General features: G+C 38.5%; 1 pseudogene; it reads left to right on the forward strand.

Annotated features, from left to right (window-relative positions):
- Window positions 1–22,854, forward strand: part of LOC139708185 (polypeptide N-acetylgalactosaminyltransferase 2-like) — a 132,911-nt pseudogene that overhangs the window by 99,834 nt on the left and 10,223 nt on the right.

Here is a 22,854-nt window from a genome sequence, read left to right on the forward strand (position 1 = left end):
TATTGAGTCTTCAAACCAAGAATGCTAATCACTATCTTTAGTTAGCTTTGTCTCCATAAGGTATTAAGTTTAGGCCTCTAATTCTTCTTGAAACATGACAATTGTATCAAAAAAAGATTGCTCCCTTTTTTCTGAACAAAGTTCCACGTAAAGCGGATAAATTAATTGCCCTTAGAGCTTTTACTTTCGGAACTGTAAGAAAAATAATAGGTTATCAAATGCACATGCATTGGAGAATATTAATGGTGTAAAAGTGTAGGCAATTTCTGCAAAACTGACTAAATTTCTGAGATAGTCTTTGTGGGATGCCTCCATAATGTCTTTGTATCACACTGCCTGTGACTTGACATACCTGTGAGGTTCGTGCTGGTGAAAATCTTGCCGTATCTGCGGAATCAATGGCCGGAATTCACAAGGGAAATTCAAATCAAATCCAGCATTTTATTTTGAATTCAGTCCACGGACTAAAACAAGGGCAAAATAGGCATACCTTTCACGGGTATCATATTATGCATTCATTATAGATGTCTGCTGGTATTGCGCCGTCACGCACATTTTTTACGACGAAATTTGCATTATCCCGTTCCACTAATTTTATTGTCCAATTCAACAATCTTTTTAGGGTGACTTTCCCTTTAATGTGATGTGACAACGACAGAAAAAGAAATGGTTCATCTTAAGGGGGGAAGGTTTCATTTGTCATTTGCTTTCCATACGTTGCTGCATCAGCACACTACCACTTGCTTGTTTTAAGACAGTGCGACTGTGCCCTTCACTTCAGGTGCAATTCTAGAGGGTCCCTAGCCTCTGCAATGAAATCTACCTTAGAGTGCTTCTGCTGATATGGGAGAGTTGATTTGCATTTTGATTTGATATCACAATTCATCAGGGAAGAGGGGCCCTGAGAGGAGGGAGGGGGGTGGGGTGGACAGGTGGAAACTTTGCCATCTTTAACCTAGACTAGGAGCTTGACGTTTAATTAATCTGTCATCATGAGCAGTGAGCTGGCCATGATGTATGATGTCATCAGTCAGGGTCGATGAACTATAGCTGCTGGTGTTCAGCAGACCAAGACTGCATCTATCTGTCTGTCTGTCTGTCTGTCTGGGCTTGACTATCTCTCTAGAGCCATGGAAACCTTTAAACAATGTGCCATGGTAATTAATGAATACTTCGAGTCAAGTCTTCAGACTCTGATTAACTTCAATGTGATGCAGTATTTGGTAGATGAATACTCGTAATAAATCTTTACATAAATTTTAAATTTCATGAAAGTAGATCAATCACTGCATTGACTTTTATTTAGGAGGAAGTCTGAAGTTGTGTTTCCATCTGGATTTCCTTTCATGTCATTTGTTTCAAAATGTATGAAGACACTTGCTCGATACATAATTTCAGTGATTACAGATGTGCGTCCCTTGCCAAAGAAGTTAGTATTAAAGCCAATTCTTGTACTATGATGCTGTCTTGTTGAACTGCAAAAATTCATTCATTTTACTCGAATCTTTAAGTTTGATACTGTACATGCCATACTCATATATTTCGCAGGGTTTTTAATTTCGTGCATTTTGCAAGTTGGATGCTACTCGCAAATTTAAGAACATGTGAAAATATCAACTCTGATCCCGCCATGAATCTGACGAGCACGCGTACGTTTCTTCATTCATTACTTTATACTCCATGATCACATTCAATTACTCGCAGAATTGTCAGTAATTACCAAAGAAATACATTGGCAAAAATTAGACTCGCTAGATATATGGCGTATACAGTACTTCAGATGCAGATGATGTGTGAATCAAGCAGCATTGTGAATTGTGGTACTCTCAGTATAATGTTCTGGGAAATCAATGTGATGGATCCAATGTTTAGTAGTATTGATTTGTCTGATAAAACAAGTCATGTAAAGTGGTCCAAGGGTATCAGCTGTTTGAGAGTTTGTTATTTAAACAGCTGATTCCCTTCTCACTGAAATGTGAAAAAAACAACAAGCCTCTGCCTTTTCCCTCCTCTCTGTCATATCCTGCAATTACTAAAATTATTGAATTGTGAAATCATGTTTACACAATATTTCCAAACATATGTGTGTATATGAAGGGGAGTCAAAGAGATATGTATTGAATGACTGTGATTACGAACTTGGTGTTAATTGTTGTTGTTGTTATTTTTTCAGATGAGGAAGCAGAAAGTGCAAATATCTAGACTATGAACAGTCTTATTTTTTGTCATGTGTAAACAAAGCAGTAAATTTTGTGGAAAAGGTGAGCCAAGAATGTATAAAAGTGAAAGCAAAATGAGCAAAAGCCTTGCTGTTACTGTATGCACTATATACATAACTGTATATATGCCACTAACACGGCTTGTGGACTAAGTGAAAAATTTGCCTTTACATTTTTTTGTTACTACTTTGACTGTACAAAGCTTGTCTTTCATATTTTTTTTTATAATTTGACTGAGATATTACCTTCATCAATGCAAATCATTGCTGCAGAAATAAAGCAAAATGTCAAATAAAAATCATGGATATAGGTATTTCTTTGTAATATCTAAAATATTTTGTAGTTGCTGAAATGTGTTTGCAGTTCAAAATTCCTTTAACTTGCTCTTGAAAAAAAAAGTAGTGTTCGTGAAATGTTACCTATTTCAAGAACTAACCGTGATTCCATGTTCTTTTCCTCTTTGTGTTTCTATCCCCCTCCCCCTCCTCTTCTCTCTCTTTCATATACCATCTCTACCTTATGCTATGTCCCCTGAACTCACGCCATGCCTCCTAAACTTCACACTATGTCTTATGTGATGTCTTGCTGTGTTTCGCGCTAACAATGTGCATGCCTTGATGCACTGTGATTATCATTGTCTGTCATCGTCTTCCACTCTACGATGTGTTTTTACGTGTGTGTTTGGCGGTGCCTTTATTTACCGTGTTTGCTTTCTCAATAATGCACCCATTATGCCTTAATATACATCATGTCTTGTGCTGTTGTGCTGTTGATCACACATCATCCACTGTGAACAATTTTCATTTCTCGCTGCATGTGACGTTTTTCAACTGCTTTTCTCATTACTGTTTGCGGCACCCTCTCACATTGAATGCACGTATCATTTGTTATTTTGCTGGGTGCGCTGTTTGTGCTACACATTTGTGGATTATTTGTGTTGATTAAACCTGCAAATGTATCCTCCTTAACCTGAACTCATATATTTTCTGCTAAAATATCTGACTGCACTTAATTTATCATTTCTTTGCCGTTACGAACTGAGGTGTTTTTTCCTCTTCTTTAATCCTCTATTTGGGTTTTGTTTTCATTTCTTTCTTGTTTTGACTGCACTTCATAATGCTTTGGTGGTTTGTTTCTTGGTTTGTGCATGTGTATCAATACTCACGTTTCTTACTGTTCCTATCTCAAATGTCTTTCCCCGGTGCTTCAACTTTCTCTGATTCATTTAAACTTTGTAACTGTAAAAAAAAATCACAAATCCCTAATTGATATCTATTACATGGTCACTCGCTGCACGCACCGATTTCCGCGACACATCCGACAAAACTTTCATTGTCATCCTGCACTCGTTTCTCTTCGTCTCCTTACCTCCACTCCCCCGGCACGCTTACTTACGTGTCGCCCCACATTTCTTCCAACCTCGCATCCCTGTTTCTGTCCAAAGGATTCCACACGGGTAGTCAGTCCCATCATAGACGTCATCAACACTCAAACATTCCACTACGTTGGTGCCTCTCCGGACTTGAGGGGAGGTAATATGCAGCATATTATTGAGAAAACCAATAACCACTTTTCCTCCCTATTTCATCTCTTTTATATGGACTGGTATTGCAAGGTGGTGTTAAATGTACCTGCTGTATGTCAAAAAGGCAATTTTATTCTCTGTGTACTCATGATTGCTATTGCTTGAAAAAGTCTGCTTGACATCTGTCTTATTTGTTTCTGCTGTGCACTTTGGAATCCTTATTTGTAGCCTTTGTATGGAAAATAAAGGAGAAGTATATTGGTGGCTTGCTTTCAGCAGTAGATCCATGAAATATTGGAATCCTCTGCGTGTCATGATGAGTGTCATTCGCAATGTATTCAAAGCCATCTTCCTGTCAGGAATTTTTTATTAAATGCTTGTCAGTGTCCCTGAAGAGTTGTTATTGAAACAAAATGCCATTTTTTTTCCTTGTGGACACTCCTTCAAAAAAGCAATCTATAACATCTGCATCAATTTCTAGTACACTCTGCAATCAACTTGAATGTTTTCCCTTTTATAGAAAAGGATTTTTGGTGGGGTAAATTAGTTGTTTCTTTTATTTGTTGTATTTTAACAGCGGGTATGAATCATTGTCTTCCTGTCATAAAGACTCTTAAAAGGGCAAATATATACTCCCCCCCCCCCCATTTTTTCATCAATTAAGTCCCAGAAAACACATTTTCATTGGCCAATGTTGTATGTTTGTGCTATATATATTTTTTTTCTTTCTTTCTTACTATTCATCATTGGTAATCATAGATAATTGTGTAATAACAGATAATATCATACAGACTTTTGGCAAGTGAGCATAGTGTCTGATTGTAGCCCAATAAAGAAAGCCATCTTCCCATTATATGCCAGAAAAGAAGAAGAAAGAGAAAGACAATACAGATCCCTCCACTTAGAAGGATTTCCAATCTCTTTATTTCCCCGATAGCTGTGGTTACCCAGGGAGGTGGGAAGATGCCACCTCTCTGAGTTACCAAAGCAACAATAATGCAGATGTAGGCCTACATGCTTGACTGGTAGTGCAGATACCTTTGCGGAAAGTGCTATCATTTTAAGTCATGAGTGTTAAAAGGTGTTGTAAAATATAGAGCTCTTGAATCTCCCAAACTGCTCAGTACAGTTGTATATCTGTCTACAGGGCTTATGCCTCTATCAACTCTGGACTCATGATAAAAAAATCTAGGACAGCAGCACACATTTTCAACTGCATATAATTATGTTATAGTGATGTGATGGTTCAAGATCATGTGTCAGTGATCAATATGATTTGATTTGATTGGATTGAATTGGATTTGATTTCTGCATTTTTCACAAAATTGATATAACATTACCAAAAGACCTTCCAAAAATGATTTTATTTGAAAACTATTATCCTTACAAATCATTAAGTATACATCAATTATGATCATAAACATGAACAATTTAACCATCAATGATTTAATCAAATTATTGCAAAGAAATATAGATAATTTGATATCAACTATAAGTGGTATTACTGTTAAGGAGGAGATAATAAAATGCATTATGAAATGCATTGTGCCACCAGCAGCTCTGTAGGTAATCCATCCTGCTCTCGATTTTTTTTTTAATTACATAAAACAGTTATTAAAGAATTTTCACCATTTCATAGGTGAACAGTTTTCACTGTATGTGATTAAATTCACATGTTTTACTAATATGACACTCTGCTAGGAGTAATTCAAGATGAGAGATACTAGTTCAGCCTGTATAATGCACGGTTAAGATGCCACAAGATGTAGCATGTCTCGTAAAGTTAGCAGCCCACTTTGATACTAAGCATAATCTCAGATTTCTTTGATGATGTTTACACAATGTTTATGAGGCAGTATCTTCTTGACCTGACCTGTCATTGAAGAGAAATAAACTCTACCAGAGGTATTCATTTAAAAGAAGAAACAGTTACTGAGACAACAAGTCGGTACTCTAGGCTAAATTTGAAAAATTTTGTATTATAACTACGTTATTGTCAGTTTGGTAACGACCGTCAGAGCTTGTGTGTGGGACTGTAGGAAAGCCTTGATAGTCTTACAAATATGACTTCATGTACCATGTGTTTCTTAATGCATCCGATTTACTTTTTTTTTCAGAGGCACATTATTCTCTGTGGTTGTGCTCAAGTTTCCAAAAAGGGCATAACATAATTTCATATCATTCAAGTAGGTATAGAGGTTTCTCTTTTGGGGGAGGGGGAGGTTTGTGCCCTAAAGACCTTGAAGTCATCTTTTGTGACCAAAATTGGCTAGGAATATGACAGTAAGGATTTTATAGTCATATAATCATGGCATTTAGTTAGATATGGGCAGAGGGTACCGCTTAAGATTTTAGATGATTCGTAGACAGTTGAAAGGTCATATCAAGTTCCCTTATTTGTACGAGTTTGCTCGAAATACCCTAGACCTGTTTCAGTAGGGTTGCTTAGCTGTTCATAGATTATATATATTTATTGATTTTCACACTTATTGATGATCACAAGAGTGATCAGCGTTCATCTGCTGCGACTTCAAAGTCACCTTCCCCTGCACTTAAGTCTTCTCTTCAGAGTAATGCACTCCCTGATGTAAAATATCCCTTTAAATTTCCTTTAAAGTAGGTAATAAAATAAAACTGAGCTCAAATGCAGCAACAGGTGTTCGTGAATTCAGTATTCCAGAGAGCTTGTTGTAAACAGGGAATGTGGACTGCACTGACAATGTAGGACTTGATCACAAAGTATGACCATGGTTTGCATACAGTGGTCATAGCTGAAAGGAAGGAACTTTGTTCGATGGGTGCCGTTCGTTATTCTGAATGCTCGTTAATCTGAAAGTGAAATAAGGTTTGTTATTCCAAAACACACAAATTTACTGTACTTGAGGTTTGTTAAATCAAAAATGAAAAAGGAAGTATTAATCCTAACATTTGCAGCATTATTCCAAATGCTTGTAATTCCAAAAATGAAATAAGGTTTGTTAATCTGAAAATGAAATAATGTTTGTTATTCCAAAAGTTTGTTAATCTGAACATAAGCAAAGGTTCTTTATTCTGAAGGTTTGTTAATCCATAAATGAAGTATGGTTCATTTCTCCAGGAATGCAAAGACAGTGTGTACCAATGAGGCTTCGGAATGATAAACCTTATTTCATTTTGGAATTATCAATTCTTTTTCATTTTTGGAATAATAAACCTTCGAAATAAAGAAACTTCTATTATTTTCGTATGATCAAACTTTTGGAATAACAAACTGTAACCTTTTGTTCGTGGGCAGAGTTATAAATCAGTTATTCTAGGGATAGAGTTACAGCCTAACTTTAAATGATGCTCAGAAACTCCCCAGTCAGTCGTTCGTCAAGTATGAAGAGAGTATTTCGCTCTCAAAAGATAAATTTTGGCAGCGAAGGATCTCTTGAGGGCCACAAACAAGTTAACCATAAACATGAAGTCAGTGTGCCTCCAAGGATGTCTTTTTCCCCCCTTTTTCCCGCCCCCCCCCCCCCCAAAAAAAAAAAACATTCCAAAATGGAAAAATCAAATGTGGCCAAACTATACCGAGAAAATTTTTGCTTTTGGTATTCTTTGCATCTATGCATTTCCAGCACAAGTTGCAATGCAGTTCATGTAGTTATGTTTTTTGATAAACCATTTTCTCAAATATTCATATCTTTCCCCCTGAAAACTCAGCCTAAAGAGAAATAAAAGACTTATTATTTTGTCTAAACCTCCAAATGGAAAAGATAACATTCGTAGATACACAGAGGGACTTCAAAGGAGGGTGAGAATTTTTTTTTTTTCATTTGACATCATTATCTGAAGATCGGATTCCTACAAAACACACCCCAACATGAGTCCCTGCACACTTATAGACAAGAAGCATTCAATGCCACATTGGAGCATCCTGGTTTAATTTTGAAGTCAATGCGATGTTTCCTGGGAAGTCTTCCGCTATTCATTCTCCCAGCCGGCATTAATTCTAATCATTGTGTGCGATGGCTCGCATGTCATTGACAATATCCCCGGCCGTCTCTTCTACTGAGACAGTCAGGATATGTGGAGTGAAGTTGTCAAGGAGGGGTCCACCGACGCAATATCCAGGAAAGAAGTAGGAGCAGGGATGTTTTTTTGAGGTGTTATTCCCAGGCCAAGTTGTCCGTGAAGCGATGTGATGTTCACTAGACTGTACCAGACAGATATCTGAATGTTCTAAAAGCCGTCAGCAGTATTAATGCAGCATCATGAAACAGGATGGGGGCGTGAGACAGGGGAGAAAGAAAGAAAACAGTTACAAGCAGATCACTTCTTAATGTCCTCCTTTTTAAGCACGGAAAAAAAAAACTTTGTTGAATGTTTGCCTTCCAGATCATTGGATCACAAAGTCCAGAGCAAATCACAATCAGGTAAAGATCGCTTGAGATGAGACCGCCAAATGCAAACACAGAAAGGAAACTGAAAGGGGAGGGGGGAGTATTCCGAAACACAAAGCAAGTAACCTTGTTCAGTGGGTGTGGATGAGAGCTGGAGAATTCTCATGATGAGATTTTTGGGATGGGACCTTGAATTAATGTCGCTTTGTTGGGGGGGGGGGGGGGGAGTCTGTGTCATCATGTAGCGCTCCAAGGTCGGTTAGACTTCCAGTGCTTGTCTCCTTCACGGCAAATGAATCGTAATCATCGGCATCACGCAGTCCTCAAGTGCCATCGATGGCTGACGAGTGGCCTTGTTTTCTCGACCTCAAAAAGCTTGCTCTGCCGGGCTTCGGCAGCAACTGCATTTAAGGCGAATTGTCACATGATCAGAATCCATTAGTGGGACAGACTGGACAACCAATTTGTGGCGAGGGCATGGAAGAATGCAGTCGAACCGAAGGAGGCAAACACTGGTATACTTTCCCCCCTTTGCACACACGATCTGTACCTCAGCCTTCCAGTCATCCGATTACTTGAAATATCATGGGCTTTGCTTACAGAGATGCGCAGTGATCTCTCTGGCTTTTCTCTGTCAAGATGAATGCCATTTCTGAGTATGATTGGATCAAGCCACCATAGCTTGAGTATTGATGGGACGTGGATCATGCCTTTGATGTCTGGCAAAGCATGGGAAGTTGGGGGGGGGGGGTAGCAGAGGGGGAAAGAAATGGATGGAGAAGGAGAGGGAGTGGTATGGGATGAGGACAAAATCTTACTGAAAAACCAGAAGCATTTACAGCATGAAACTAATGCAAAATGGAACTGACGGCCTTTTTTTTTTGCAGCATGAAACTATCACAAGTCACCACTGGCATTCAACACATTGGTTAGACAAATAGGACTTCTGGTTTTGCAGTATGCAATACCCCTCACCCCAGTGATACCCCCCACATGCATAACCTACACACTCACCCTTCTCTGTTACCTTCAGTGGAATGACAGAAAGTGAATTATACGTAGAGAAATTTTTAATAAGCTGGAAAAAAAATATCAAAGCTCTGGTATCTGGTCAACTGAAGAACATCTGTTGCCTCTTGAATGTTTGTTTGAAGTATTTCTAAACTTGAATCCCCAATATTGGTGTGGTGTGAAAGGGCTGAAGATCTGTCTCACAATGGATATGGATCCTGACTGGCATTTCATGGTTTGATTATGAGATAGAATCCATGGGGAAATCAGTGGAAGTTGTAAACCAAGAAGGAGGGAATCATGGGGTTTATGGAGACAGATGTGGAGTTTATCATTTAGTTAATGGCAGGACTTATGTGATGAAAATTTATTTTTCATTTTTCTTATTTTTTTTGGTTATCTATACACATGTTTAACTTCAGGGAAAAAACAATTGTATGGATTTTCATTCCCTTCCCCCACCCCTCTTTAAACTGGTCATTTTCCTGTAGATTAGTAAATATGGTCACTTAGCAAATTAGGGCAATTGACTGTCTTTTCTTTTCAAACCACCAGGCTTTGCACCTCCCTGCATGAATTGATATGGCACAGTGAAAGTGTTTGTCTTAGATGTTGAGCCTGCAGTACTTTCACATTAAATATTTGCCTTATTTTGTGTGTTGCTTGCTCCTTTCATCTTATTGTTTTGTGAGCATCGGGTATATGTGTTGTTGTAGTGAGTCAGGTAAGCCTATTAGTCCCTTCTTCCTTGCCATTCTGTACCCCATCATTTAGAAATAAATGCATTTTTAATGGCAACATACCATCAGCATCCTGATAACTATCGCTTGGCTATAAATGTCACACGGAGCATGATACATTGCCCGTGAGTGGAACCAGCTTGGGTAGAGGGTGAAAACTCTGAAGTGTAGTGGAGGTCAGAGGTCAACCCAAGGTCAGGTTTGTTTTCCCACCAGGTCTTTGAGCGATGGCACATGGCATAGATTGTGGAGCCCTGTCACTTGCAAGTCTGATACCATCAATCAGTCCTATCCACTTGTGTTTGACACTGTGATCCAGAAAATATGTGTGCATTTTTTTAAACGGTCTCCTCACTAACAAAAAGCAACCAAAAAAAAAACCAAAACAAAACAAAGCATGTTCAAGTGGAAGTCTCCTTGCCATTTTCAGAGGTAGGCAGTTTGCTGATAGTGATAAGCATTTTTTTTTTCCCACTGGAGGTTGTATACTAGAACAAGACGGTAAACATGTTCAAATTGACAGCAGGTAGAATAGAAGACCAAATATTCTATTTTTTGTCTCCTCACTAACAAAAAGCGAAACAAAACAAAACAAAACAAAACAAAAAACATGTTCAAGTAGAAGTCTCCTTGCCTTCTTCAGAAGTAGGCAGGTTGCTGATAAGCTTTTTTTTTTTCCTCTTTGGAGGTTGTGTACTAAAACAAGATGGTAAACTTGTTCAAATTGACAGCAGCTAGAATAGAGGACCAAAATGTTCTATTTTGTGTGTGATCATGCCAGGCAAGTAGAAGCATGATGTGTGTGTGTTGGGGGGGGGGGGGGGGATGGGGGAGGAAGACATTTTGAACCACCCTCCCAGATAGAGGAAATCATTCAATAAAATATCTGCAGGAAAGTTTTGTCTTCTCAAATAAAGGGACAATAAAGAGGGCCAAAACTCTGCTTTCTATGATATGTCTTGTGCAAGTTTTCTTATATCATGACATACAGAAGAATAATTACAAATGTTGCATAGAGCAGGTTCATTGAGAGCTTGTGCAAGATTTTCCAATAAAATTCGTTATAATACTAGCAAGAAGAAATATTAAAGTAGTATCGTCTTCTTATTATCCCATACCCCTACCCCCCCCCCCAAAAAAAAAAAGAAGAAATAAACTTCTGGAAACCTGTTGAATGTTGCAGATGAGACAGTGCCCAAGGCTTAAGTCTGTTAAATCCTGATTATATGAGGGGGTAGCCTTGTCTGAGTAATAAAAAGCCAAGCTACTGGCTCCATCTTGAGAAGTCATCCTCTGACAATAGCTTGCCATTTTGTCTTGTGCAAGAGACTGTTATGAAGGTGGAATTTTTTTTTTTTTTTTTTTTTTTTAGAGAGAGAGAGAGATCAGCTTGAATATTAAGATGATTGTTCGTACAAAAGTTTCTTCAAATTGTTATTGCCTTTTATCGTGGAGTAGGGAGACGTTCACATTTTATTGAATTCCACATCATTGATTTGAATTAAGCCAATCTGCAATGCAGAGAATTGATCGTGGACTGAGTTTTCCATGTATAGAATGATTTCTATGTAGGCGTATAGGATGCATGAATGTAATTATGTGCTACATTTGGCAGTGCTGCCCACATACTGCTCAATGATTGATTCTAATTTGGTCAATTGCTTTTGAAGTCATTTTAAATTCAGCTATTACTTTCCACAGTAACACTTACCTTCTGTTATGTATTGCTGGAATAGAAACAAGAGATTGTGATGCATATTTTGGAGTGATTTCCCAAATTCAGCATCGACTTGTAAGAAACTGAATCAGATGTAGAGTGAAGTTGAGTGATTTCTCCTTGTGCCTTTATAGAAAATATTAGCATCGAAATTGGATTTTTAACCAAATTTCGTCATTTTTCTCTTATGCCTTCAAAACCAGGATTTGACTGGAGTCTGCACTTTAAATGGGAACATATGACTGCTGAGCAGAAAGCCAAGAGAAAGGATCCAACAGTGCCTATCCAGTAAGTCTCTAGGGTACTGTCTTGTGTCTTGCCTTCATTCCTTATTCAGGATGCACGTCTCCAACAGACCCCACCAGACAGAATCTAACATTCTCTGACTTTTTCCCCCCTAATAGGACCCCATTCACACTAGTCAAATAGTCCTTCACTTGCTCGCAACTTTTTCAATTGCAAGTGAACAAATTATCAAAGCACATTGTCCCAGGCGTATTTTTACATTGTACGAAAAGCGTATTTAAGGGTAGCATCAGTTTGACTTTCTGTTTTAGGGTTAGAAGTGTTAAATGAAAATGTAAATCTTCGTATTTTGTGATTAGAAGCATGGTGAGTCAACGGCTACTGGGGAATTTCTCATGGTGTGAAGTGCTACTTTGCATGGTGAAGTCTGCGCACGGTCATGTTAAATGCACTCGTACCACAATTGAGCGTAATTGGCCTGTGTGAGCCGTGTGAGTTAAAAGGTGAAATACCACCCTAGGCTATGTTGACTCGAACACGTACAGTAAATTCTGACACACAGAGAACAGTAGATGTTGTATTGAAATTGGACATAAGAAAAGAAAGTTAAGGAATTCAAAGTTTTATATATTCTTTATTCAACATACACTTAAGTGTCAGTCACGTTAAGGTATGCAAATTATTTTTACTCTCTTTATCAAAGTCAAATTCAACATGGAATGGAAATTTCACTTTCTTGTACTTAGAATTCTGCACAAAAGTCAACATACCACCACTGAGCAAACACAATGTAGGACTTGTCAATGCACTTTACATGCAGTTGAGTTGTTATAGACTTTTGTCTATTTTAGTGATTTTCATAGCTCTTTGAAATTATGATAGTGGTATTTCTGCAGGTACTTGAGCATCAAATTTCAATATAACATCATCAACTCCCAAACTGACACAGACAAAAGAGAAGACTATCCTTATTTGTAGGGGATATATCTATTGATATCATAGTGGAAATACACGAAATGTGATCAAAGTTTGATTAATGTCGTGGTAATAAAAATAGTGATGTTATTGTTATGTTTATTTGAATATGAAAGTGATTCCCCTCCCCTCTTTGTCCCTTAGACATCACATGATGATTCAATGGATACTGTAAAAGTGGATATTTTCGCGCGACTAGTTTTTCGCGCTTGGCCGGATGAGAAGAGTTTCGCGTCTTTCTAATTCCGCGGAATCGAGACACCAAGTACAGGAACATACGGCAAGCAAAAATATTTGCATGCTTTTATTTTCGCGCTAGTTTCTGGTTGAGCGAAATGCGCGAAAATTTCAACACAATTTCCACATTTACAGTAGTATAGGGACTTCATCAGAAAAGGACTTGATCAATGTGAGGACTTAATTAAGGCTATCTGTTGTGGCTTTGTGGTGTCTGTGAGGTCATTTGGAATCTACTCACAGTAGCAAAGTCCCTTGTTCCTAGGTATTTCCCATGAAATCAAACATCTTTGCCATTATCAGCTTGGCTGCGGGATGAATCTGCTAAATTTTAAACAACATTGTAGCGGGATTATGGGATCAAAAGTTATGGTTTGTTCTTTTACACTGTATAAGACAACCTGCAACCCCCTCCCCCCCCCCCAAAAAAAAAAGAGAAAAAAAACGAAAACAAAGCAAAACAGGATAGGCCATTGAGGAATTATGACCCCCAGCAAAAGGGATGATCTCAAAAGGAAGGAATTCTAAAATCCAGGCACGTCAATGGTACAGGTGGCTCTAGGAAATTGGGAAATAATATGCCACATCCTGCTGATGTTCACCTGTTCAGAGGAAGAGATTTTAACCCCTTGAGACAGGGACAAATTCTCATCGTCTCTCCCTCCCTCGCTCTATCTGTTTTCTCTCTCTACCTCACTATATATTTATATCTCCCCTTTTCCGTTTTTTCTCTTTCTCACTGTCTCTCTCTCTCTCTCTCTCTATCTGTATATGGATATATTATCTATCTCTTTCTCTCCTTTTTCTCTCTCTTTTTACCTTTATATCAATATACATCTATCTCTCCGTATCTATGTGTCTATCCATCTACCTACCATTATATATTAAGATATATATTTCTCCTATCTTGTCTTTACTTCTTTTCTCTCTTCTTATCCATACCTATAAATCTATGCATCTATTTATCTCTCTCTATCTCTCTCTATCTCTCTCTATCTCTCCCCCCCCCCTTCTGTGAAAAAAAAAAATGAAAGGGGTGGCGAGAGAATTTCCCCACCATCCGGATGAAACTTGCAAGGGGAAATGAAGGTTCTTTTTTCCTCTAGCATGCGCATTATTAGGTGTGACACGCGTGTAATGAGACTTAGATGGAACAGTAATTGATTACATGCAGCTGGAATTTGCGGGGATGTGGTTTGAAGGGAGTGAAGTACTGGGCAGTGATCTATAGCCCATTCTACTGCCGATCAGGGATTGTGCAAAAGATTGAGTGCAATTTTCGGTGGCCATTTTGGCAGCCATCTTGAATATCTCAAAACCCTCAAGAATGCAGTGGTTGCATCAACCAGATTTGGGATTCACTACCCTCAATTTGAGAAACCATCCATTCATTTTCTTTTTTTTTCACCATTTATGAAGAAAAACTTATGTTTGAATTTCAATTTTTGGTAGCCATTTTGGATATCTCAAAACCCTCAGGGACACAAGAGTTGCATCAGTCAGATTCTGATTCAGCGTCCCCGAAATAGGGTAAAACCATCAAGTCTTTACAGTTTTTCACCATTAATAAGGAAATATATGGGAATTTCAATTTTGGGTGGCTCTCAATTGAATATCTCAAAGTCCTCAAGGATTCACAAGTTGCATCCACAAGACTTCGATTCAGCACCCTGGAAATAAAGTAGAACTTTCTTCTTTTTTTTTAATTTTTACCATTTATAAGGAAATATACAAAAATTCAGATTTGGGAAGCCATTTTGGTGGTCATTTTGAATATCTCAAAAACCCTCTAGGATGCAAGATTTATATCATCCAGATTTGGATTCAGCACCCTTAAAAATAGGGTACAAGCATTAAAAAACACCAGGTGGATGGTAAAACAAGTTTCAGCCTCTGGCACCCAGACTAACAGTATTGAGATCAATTTGGTGATATGTTTTTGAAATCATGTTCTCTCTGTGTAGATCTTTTATGGTGTTTCTTCTTTTAAGAGGAAAGTTTACTCATGCATCTAAGCACAACTGAACTGGTGCTTCATAGATTCCTCAGAGTAATTTTAGATGATTTTATGAGAGTTTACCTCTGAGGATATACATACCTTCTGCATTTATATTCTTTCACAGGTCAAAGATGTGTTTGCAGTTTGAGCAAATATGCTTGGAAGAGTTGTGATGCTTATACTCTATTTGAATGATTTGGGATGTCATGCAGTTGTTCTACATCTCTGACTGATGAGTATACTTTAATGGTAGATCACTATAACTATGAAGATATGATCTTTGTGTGATTTGGCAAATATCATTATGAAGAGATCAAAGGGGTTTGTAGAAATCTTTAAGAAATGCCCAGTTACATTGTCAAACAGGATGTTGATACATATTTGTTTTTGGGGGTAGGGGTGGGGTTTAGGGAAGCTTCATCTCTCTGTCAACCTCATATTATCTGCAGAAGAAAATGTTTTGCATCAATAACACCTGTAGGTTCAGAGTTTACAACTGTTTGCTGAAATATAATGATACTCAGTTTTTTTTTCAAAATATGATTTAATTTTTAGTTTTTAATCTTTAATTTTTTGCTTGAGACATTTCTACATGTCACAAATTTTATGCCACCTACCAACAATGTACAAGGACATGAAGAAGTTTGTTTTATCTATTCATAGAGCGGATGGCTTCTGTGGTACTGGTAATTGATCCTAGCAAACATGCTTTGAGAAAACTGGAACCCAGAAACAAGGCTGCGTGGTCAGCAACAATTGCCTTTGCTAGTGCAATGGTATGCAGACTGGTAATGGATTGTACCTTGAGTTGTACTGAATAAACAAGTATACCAGTCAGATTTTTGCATTGCTCCAAATCATTTTGGCTCTCATAAACCTGTTTCTAGGCCAGGCCTGTTCTAGGCCAACCTTTGAAAGATTTTTCCTGTGAAAACAAGCATAGAGCAAATATATCCCCTCATAAGCCAACCTAGCCCTTTCCCCCAAACAAACTTTGTCGGGATTTGGAGGACGATGGAGACTTTAGCCCAGGCTTCGCCAGTAAACCGTGCATAATGGCACATTTAAGTCTGACTTTTATTTCATACCCAGCCACAGAAAGAGAGCGGCATACTCACCAACTGGAACAAATGGCTGAAGAGACGAAAGCATGAGGAGGACATTTTGTACTGTAGAGAATCTCGTGGTTCACTGAGAACTACAGCTTGGAAGTTGTGATTTAAAGAGAGATTGCTAGCTCTCAAAAGAAATTATGAGCAATAGAATAGAAATATTTCAGTTTGGGTAGAGAGGGAGAGTTTGTTCAGGACTGTGGGACGGGAGCACATTTTGTATATAGGCCCTACATTTTGCTGCAATTTGTGAACGAGGCTGATTACCAATACTGGAATGAAATCTATTACCAAGACCCAGAAATCATCCATGCCATCTGCATGATGTATGTCAAATGCCTCTTGATTTTCTTATTATTAACATATTAATTGTCTTGATAGGACTTCTGTAGGATTGGAGAAGCGCAATTATGTTACTGGAGTATAGCTGCTTCTACAGGATTTCAAAATCCAAATCTTTATCAACTTGATTTTGTTTGGAAAAAAAATGGCATGCCTCTATAAGCACAGTTAATACTAGCTGCTGATTTAGCAATAGGTTGTGACGGCATAACATTCCAGAGAGAAGTTGGATATTTTTTTAAACTTTATAGATGTCCAATACGACTATAAATCAAGTGTTGCCATGAAGCGGCAATGCACTTGCTTTCCGTAAAGATCCATTTTCAACAGAGAGCTTTTACCCTTGACATTTTTTGAATGTTCCCTTGACAACCCTTCCTCAGGTAGTAGGCATGTCTTTGTAGAAGACCAAGCTTTACTTTGTTATTTTGCTTTTAACCGTCCTTTTGGGAGTTTATATTTATACTAGGTGTATTATGGAAAAGAATCGTGAGAGGAGATATTTTCTCACTCTCAAACCTCTTCCCATTTCCGGGGAAAGACAGCGTGGTAGTTTGGCAGAATCTGACAAGACTTTATGTCGGTGATGTACTGTGATAGAAGTCCTGTAGCAGTTTATTCCCACAGCGTTCAATCTGTGATTGCAATTTTGGAACTGGAAAATGAAAAAAATAAAATATCATGGAATGTTTGATGCAGATGGCAATCAAAGAGATTCCAGGGTAAGGGATAGGCCCTACATCAATCTAACGTTTGTGTTACGCAGAGTTTGGTCCAATCCCGAAGATTGGTCTGTCATATGCAATATATCAAGAACAGATGATGAAAAACACAACAACATGCAAATACCCTTGCACACACAAACACACACATACACACACACACACACACACAAGCACCCATGCAAAAACAATAACAATATATACAAAACAAAATGAAAATAAAACAACGAAATAGCAGGGTTTCAAAATTGCAAGACGGGACTGTGCAATGAAAATAATGACGAAATGAATAATGAAAAAGTTATCAGTTATCCGCTGAAACAGATGTTTTCAGATAGCAAAGAACCTGTACTTAGACTTGGTATTACACTGGGAACAATGATTTCTGTGGGGAAAAAAAAGTTCTAAGACGAGACCTTGTACTCCAATTTAGATGTCTATCACCAACTTTGGAAACATGTGTTGAGGACTAATGGGTTCAAAGTCTGAGGAGCTGGCATAAAGGTGCAAAGCACTTTGAAACGGGTTTGGAATCTTACCTTCGGAAGAATACCTGAATGAACATCCACAGAAAGAGGGGGGGGGGGGGGGGATACCCCTCCATGAACTGGAAGTCATGGATATCACTTAAGAATATCAATATCACACTAAAACTTGTTATGCTTTAAAGGGACGGTATAGTTTTGGCTCTTAAAAACCTCTTAAAAACCTCTTTAAGATATGAGATAGGAAAGAGCATACAAATCTAAGAGGAATTCAAGGTTTATTTAATGAAAATTGGTTTTGAAATGGCTGAGATATCCAAAAACAAAGAGGTCCTAATAAAAGATGGGACGTACCTTTCATTAGGACCACTTTGCCTTACTTCCTTTTTGGATATCTCAGCCATTTCAAAACCAATTTCCATCAAATAAACTTTGAATTCCTCTTAGAATTGTATGCTCTTTCACATTTAATAAGTGGTTTCTAATTAGGCGTATCTCACAAGAACATAAAATCTGAATCCCCCATCTCAACCAAAATTATATCATCCCTTTAAATGTGAGCTAGATAAGTCCATATAATGAATGGATTCCATAAATTTGATAGTCACTTCTTGATTTTCACTTATGTTGTGTGATTGTGTTCTTTTAGGAAGTTGATCTGTATGGCTGTCATTAAACTGCCTACCGGCAAGTAAAAATCCATGTTCAACTGTTTGCAATTGATCACCTTTGGCAGTAGAAAAGCGGGTGTGTGAAAGCAAATTGGGCTGACTGTCTGGCTGCAATGTTGCGTGCTCTCTCTTTTTCTCTACGACCTGCACAGAAAATTAAAGACTTTAACCTTTGTTGTCTGGAATCAGTCTGGCTTCATGAACACAAAATTTTGCCTGTTCCCAGCAGTATCAGACAATCATCACTCAAGACTCTTATTTTGCTGTCATGTCCATGCTCAGCCCTTGGGGAAATACATGTCTGGAAATATAGAGAGAACACATCACTGTTGCCATTTGCTTTGTTGGTTTTGGGGCTGATGTTCACCATCTTAGGTGTGAATAGAAAACCGTCTGTCACCTAGTCGAGAGGCTTTCTTTGTTGTCATGTTCTTTTTCACCCTTCAGTGCTATGTGTTATACAAACTGCATCGAAGAGGCGACACTTTGATGCGGCAGCACACAAATCGAACACAATCTAATTTTCTCACGTTACGAGCAACAAATGAAGCATTGAACTTCTGGGTATCACCGGATTTGATGCGTCGGTATCGGTGACTCCCGACCATGCTCTCACAGACGAGAATTAGAGCTCATGGAGACGAAGAAATTGCTCTCAAGTTGTAGCGCAAGTAGCTGCATAAACATAGGGAAAAGAATGTGATGACTTTTCTACCATCACGCCCACTTTGAAATGCTAGTAAGGCGCAGAAGATTAATTTGACCCAGATTCTACTAGAGGTTTTGCCATGTTCTAACTCTCGTGTGTCAGAAGCGGAACTTGTACAGGAGACATGGTGGAGCCCTTGCCACTCTTAAGAAGTATAATCTTGTAATACAGTCTATAAAAGAAAAATTAAAGAAGACTAATGAAAAAGTTGCATTGTCACTCTTTCTCTCTCCCTATCACCATAAGAAAAAATCAAACAAACAAAAGCCAACACTAACAAAATGTTAACGTGTTTACATGTATAAAGTGACTTCTACCATCGACTATAATTGGGGGAGGGGAGGGCAGGAACATACTGCCTCTTGTATTCCATGTATTGAATGTTCTTTGTTACTCTGCACCCTCTGAAATGTGAGCCTGTCGTCTCAAACCCTAATGCCTGATAAGGGTAAAAAGTGAAAAAGAAGGTAAACAATTTATCTTGGTGTTGTGTGCAGTCAAGTAGGTATTTTCATGTCCCACACAATGGCATCCAGTATGCATATTTGTAAGACTGCTTTATAGGGATTGTACATGTGTATCTATATTGATACAGTGTTGTTGTAACTGTATTATATAGATGATTTTTTTTTCTTGATTGAATGGAAATAATGAAGTTTCATTCCAAATGGCCACTGATCGCAGGCGGACTGTTTGTCATCAATCACGACTGGTTTACCAAGCTGGGCAAGTACGACACCCTGATGGACATCTGGGGTGGAGAGAACTTCGGTAAGATGACGGAGAGACATCCAAGTGGTGGTGGTGGTGGGGGGGGGGGAGTGGGGGGGTGGGAAGAGACACCGATCTCCGATTTTCCAGGTTGTATGATTTGCCAACACATCATCGGCTGACTCAAAGAGAGGAAAATGTCGCTTGGAGAGGCTTGTTTGGAATAAAGCAACAAACAAAAAATAAAAGAATATTACAAGTTCTGGCAAGTTGGAAAGAAGAAAACAAAAATATGAATCATTGATAAATTGTGACTTTGAAATGATAAACAAATGTTGCCCTTGGATGACCCTACTGAAAATTCTTTGTGTTGTTGTTGTTGTTGGTTTTTTTTTTGGGGGGGGGAGCATGTTCTCATAATGCCATGCATTATGAATAATGTTTTTTCCATCGTAATTGTTTCAGATATTTTACTTTGATTTTACTTTCCTTCAGTTTTTGCTTATGTTATGCTATCATATCAGTAAAGATGATTGTCAATCAAAGGTTAACAAAAAAATGCTGAAGAGTGAATCATATTAAGACATGTACAGGATGGTTGAAGGTGCATATTCTGTACATCAACAACTGCTTGCTTAGAGCAGTGAAAGTGGCAGTTTTCGCATTTTGTCGATGAAAACAAAGGAAAATTGCATGCACATAGTGAAAAGAGTATTTTTATCACAAATTCATAGTCTTTTCTTGCGTGTTAGTCCAAGGTTGGCTAAATGGTTGTGATATGTCATCACTTCGTTGGTTGAGAATGATAAGGGCGTTAAGTGATCACAAAACCCATAGTGTTCGAGACAACTTAAAGCCCTTCTCATTCTCAACTTAGTCTCCATCAGATCGCTGCAAGCTCCTGTCTATTTTTATCATGGGAATACAATAGCAGAAAATTTTAAGAACCATTTCATTGGCAAAATCCCAGGCACGTCAAGAGTGAAGAGTATTATGGGACTGAATTTTAAAAAAGTACAGCTTTCACAAATACATATTGGATCTCCACACCATCTGTGTCTTATAAGCCCAGCCAGTGACTTGCTTTATTAACCCAAATCCTGTCATGTAGTCCGATGACTCTTGATGTGGAAATGAAACCCCCGTGGGTGGGGGGAGGTGTCCAACACATTCATGCATAGTGAGCAATTTGCCAATGTTCTGCCAAAAATATGGCAACAATAATAGTCTTTCTGCTACTAATGCAGAAATGATTTGTCTAAATTTCCCCATGAATTGTAATGACAGTTTAACATTTGCAAGGCATAGCTTTGCAGTAGACTGTCAGCTATTTAGAAGATGGGGTGCATGCACGGTCATTTTCACTTTCGATATTGGGAACTGACAAAATTTTCCCCCTGCCCTGTGAAGGCTGACCAGAGTGGTCAATGACATATTCACTCAATGTCCCCCTAGGCCACTGCAGGCTTAAATGGCTGAAGCCAAGCCGAGTGTTGGGAAATCGTAGCGTGACCCCAGGCCCGCCGACCATCCGAAGGATAGGCGCTTTGCGTCTTCCTTAATCACGCCACATCCTCTCCGGAGAGAGTTCACGTTCCGGCTTCCCTCTTCCTCATCCCCCCCCCCCCCCCCCCTTGAGTCTTCTTCATTCATAGTAGTTTTCTCTAGCATTTGTGAATCTCTGTTGTACAGGATTTTTCCCCCTCTGGTAAGTTTTCATTGTTCAAATGTGAAAAGTGATTCCTCATGCACTTTCTCTCTCTCTCACCCTGTAAATGTCATTCTTCATTTCCCTCCTATTTTCTTCTCTCTCCATAAATGTCATTCTCATTTTCTCTCTCTATTTTATATCTCAAATTCTGTCTTTAAATGTCATTCTTTATCTCTCTTAATCTCTCTCTCCTCTCTATCCATCTCCCTCTTCATCTTTCCTTATTTCTCACACTTTCTGTCTATCAATCTCTCACCTGTCCCTTTTTTTTTCTCACTATTTTTGTTTCTCTTCTCTTCCCGCAGAAATCTCCTTCCGTGTCTGGCAGTGTGGGGGCAGTCTCGAGATCATTCCCTGCAGTCGAGTGGGGCACGTCTTCCGCAAGAAACATCCCTACACCTTCCCCGATGGGAACGCAAACACATACATCAGGTACGGGTTGGTTCGGGGTCAATGGCGTTTGCCGCGACCCTCTCCGCAGCGGATATAAATTTTTATTTTTAGTGCCCCTCCCATCTAAAGGAACTCCTTCTGAGTGCTTGTAGTGCTGCGGGAGTTTGCCAGCTTATTTCAGGAAATGACGACCATCTTACGCTCTGATGTAATTTAAGAGTGGCCAAATGTTGAATCATAACTGAACTGAGAGACAGGTGAAATTGATAGATTGATAGTGAATGAATCAACCTGTTGATAGAGTGATGGATGGATGGATAGCTAGTGAATGAATCAACTTGTGGATACAATGATGAATGGATAGATCATGAATGAGTGAATGAATGAGTCTACCTGTGGATAGAATGATAGATGGATAGATACTGAATTAATCAACCTATGGATGGATAGATAGTAAATGAATAACCTGTGGGTAGAGTTGTAGATGGATGGATAGATAATGAATAAATCAACCTGTGGATAGAATGATAGAGGGATAGATTGATAGGAATGACTCAACCTGTGGATAGAGTGAGATGGATGGATGGATAATAAATGAATCAACCTATGGATAGAATGATAGATTGATGGATGGATAGATAGTGAATAAATCAACCTGTGGATAGAATGATGGATGGATGGATAGATAGTAAATGAATCAACCTCTGGGCAGAATGATGGATAGATAGATAGATAGTCAATGAATCAACCTGTGGATAGAATGATAGAGGGATAGATTGATAGGAATGACTCAACCTGTGGGTAGAGTGAGATGGATGTGTAGTAAGTGAGAATCAACCTGTGGATAGAATGGATGGATGGATGGATGGATGGATAGATAGTGAATGAATCAACTTCTGGGCAGAATGATGGATAGATAGATAGATAGATAGTGAATGAATCAACTTGTTGGCAGAATGATG

Source organism: Diadema antillarum, unplaced genomic scaffold, assembly GCF_040938485.1.
Source record: "Diadema antillarum isolate AM-2024a unplaced genomic scaffold, OU_Dant_1.0 scf00000036, whole genome shotgun sequence".
Classification (NCBI taxonomy): Eukaryota; Metazoa; Echinodermata; class Echinoidea; order Diadematoida; family Diadematidae; genus Diadema; species Diadema antillarum.